Below are 3231 nucleotides of genomic sequence, written 5' to 3'. Positions count from 1 at the left end.
GGGTGGCCTCGAGGCACAGGGGGGGAGGTTTCCTGGGTGGCGGCCTCGAGGCATGGAGGGCACGGGGTGCGCCCACCCCGAGGCACGGGAGGAGGGTGCCTCGAGTCCACCTCGAGTCCCGAGGGTCCCGGGGGGGTGCATATATCTTAATTTTGTTGTTTACTTTTTGCTCTTCTCTTCATGGACAATACAATACAATACAATACATATATCTCAAATTAATTTCATGATACATGAATTAAGATAATTCTTGTATCACAAAAATCTAAAAGGCCTTTTCTTTCCAATGCAAAGCTCAATCTCCAACACTGTAAACCTTGTGGTTGGAATTCACAAAACATTCTTCGGCATTTCAATTTTGAATTTCAACTTCTCTCTCTTCTTCTTAATTACCACCATCAACCTTTGTTTCTAGAAACCAAACTTTTCCATCCGGTGATTTTTTTGCAATATCTACATTTCAAAGGGGTGGGATGATGGGATCTTTCCTTTTTTTTTCAATGGTTGTGAGTGTGATACGATTTTCTTCTTGTATCTTTTGCCTTTTCCACAAAAGCTTTACCTTTTTTGAAGAGCTTGGGTCGATCATATTATTGACTTATAAAGTTAGCTCATGAGCGATTCCATGATACCTCATACTTCTTTGTTCTTGTGCCTCAAGGGCACTAATCTTTTCCATCCGGTGATTTTTTTGCAAAATCTACATTTCAAAAGGGGTGGGATGATGGGATTTTTCCTTTTTTTTCAATGGTTGTGAGTGAGATACGTTTTTCTTCTTGTATTTTTTGCCTTTTCCACAAAAGCTACCTTTTTTGAAGAGCTTGGGTTGATCATATTATTGACTTATAAAGCTAGCTCCTGAGCGATTCCATGATACCTCATACTTCTTTGTTCTTGTGCCTCAAGGGCACTAATAAATTCCGCAAAAAACCATCTTTGCAATATCCATAAAATCCCCCGAGAAAGAAATTTTCAATGCAAAATTTTTAGGCAAACTTTCGAGGACTTTCTCGACAATCCTTTCTTTCAAAAGATCCTTACCTAATATTTGGATTTGACTCACATGTTTCATCAACTTGTTTGGGTATTACGTCTCTCCATCTCCTCCATTTTAATTTTTCAAGTTGTCTCTTCAAAGTGATAATATTAATATTTCTAGTTCTATCCGACCTTTGATTTTTTGTCTACCAATCTTTTCATATTTCATTAAGAGAAAAGCAAGACATACTCTTTACAAAAATTGCTTCTGACAGTGAAGTATGTAGATGTGTTAGAGCCTTTTCTTGATAAAGTAATTAGTTCTATTGTATGCATCAAGTAGATGCATAATAGTTACAAAAGTAAAGTAGAAAAGGGTCAGCTCTCCTCTTTACATTGTTAGTTAAGAGCCAGAGAGCTGACAAAGTCAAGAAATGAATCAGGGGAATCTAGATGGGATAAATAAACCCAACTATACAAATACATGAGGCAATTAGCTTTTCAAGATTGGTAGGTAGTTGATATTTCATCAAAACATCTTCTATTCCTTTCGTTCCAAATACTCCGAAAAATGGCTGCAGGTATCATCTTCCAGATTCTCTTGATGGTGCTTTCAACTTCTAGCAATTCCAGCTTATCTATACATCCCTGATATTCGATATTCTGAGGCAGGACCCATTTGTTACCAATAAGACCTAAAAACATACTCCATAGGATCTGCTGCAAATAGGTGGTTTGTGTGTTTCTGCTTCCTTCATGCACATATAGCATCTGTTAGCCATCTGAAACTTCCTTCTGGCCAGGTTGTCTTGGGTCAGGCAAGCTCCATGAAGTGCAAACCAGCTGAAGCAACTAATCTTCGGGGGCAGCTTGATCTTCCATATAAGCTTCCAAGGCCAGTGGTTGTAATTGCATTTTGTGGACCTAAGCTTGAATGATGCTATAACTGAGAACTTCCCATCCCCTTTTGCTCCCCAATTGAGTTGGTCTAGTGTTTCACTGTTAATTGCAACATTGTGAAGTAGGCTGACCAACTCCTCCATTTCCCAATCCGGTATGTTCGTTCTACGGATGATGTTCCATGAATTCCCTTGTCTATATTGCTGAATAGTAGAGTTTGGCTCTCTTGCTATCTGAAACGTGTTAGATCCTTAACTCTTTTCTTCTTATTAGCTTTAGAGTTTGGAGGTGACAAACTATCAGATTCTTAGACAACTCAAGTGACTTCCCCTGTCTCTGTTACCTCCCAAAAATTTTCAGCTTAAAGCTTTTATCTTCCTATTACCTTTATTTATCGAAAAGAAACTTTGATTTACACTACCCATGGTTGGTAGTTCTCTCTGCATTACAAGTTGCTGACGTGAATTTGATGAAGATATGTTTTTTAGTTCTTTCAAAATCTTTCAACAAGATCTGGGCCTCAGTTTCTCAATTCTCACAAGTAATTTAAGGCAATTGGCTTCTTTATTGGACTTCTTTTAGCATGTGTATATCTACCACATGTACCTTCAATTCTCAATTTTTTTCTCTTTCCTTGTTCATGAACAAAGATAGTTATCGTTAAATTAATTTCCCTAATACAAAAAATAATATAATTCATGTATCACAAAAAATCTAAGAAAGCAAAAGTTTATTCACCAACAAAATGATGTAAGGTGTTCCTGCTATTAAATACCCATGTAAATTGTCTTTGTTACTTTATCTCACACATGTGCATTATTATTGAAGGACATCTCTTCGTTGCTTAAAGAAATGATGCTATGGGTTAACACTTCATAGGTGAAGCAATATGTTTAATTAGGGAAAAGGGTCTGATATACCCCTCAACTTGATCAATTAGAGCTGATATACCCCTCATTATGAAAGTGACTCATATATGCCCCTATTGCTATACAAATGGCTCACATATACCTTTTCCTCTAACGGAAGTGAAAAGATTAATTTTAATTTAATATTTTAATTATTATTATTTTAAAAAAAATATAATCCCATACGGGTATATTTAATCCTCCTCACACATAACTTTTTTGACTTTTTTTGTTTCAACGACTAATTTAAAGTTATTATTTTGATGGTCAAATTTATTTATGTTTCACTAATTTTCTTGTAAACTTTATTATAGATGACCCAATTTTTTTTCAATACAAAAACTAAATAACAATATAGTAAAAAAAAATAGTTTTAAATTATAATATAGCCACAAAAAAATTAGTTTTAAAATTTTCTCTTTACACTAACGAACGAAAGAAAAAA

The sequence above is a fragment of the Solanum tuberosum genome, unplaced genomic scaffold (assembly GCF_000226075.1).
Source record: "Solanum tuberosum cultivar DM 1-3 516 R44 unplaced genomic scaffold, SolTub_3.0 scf00193, whole genome shotgun sequence".
Classification (NCBI taxonomy): domain Eukaryota; kingdom Viridiplantae; phylum Streptophyta; class Magnoliopsida; order Solanales; family Solanaceae; genus Solanum; species Solanum tuberosum.
Note: the sequence above shows the minus strand (reverse complement) of the source record.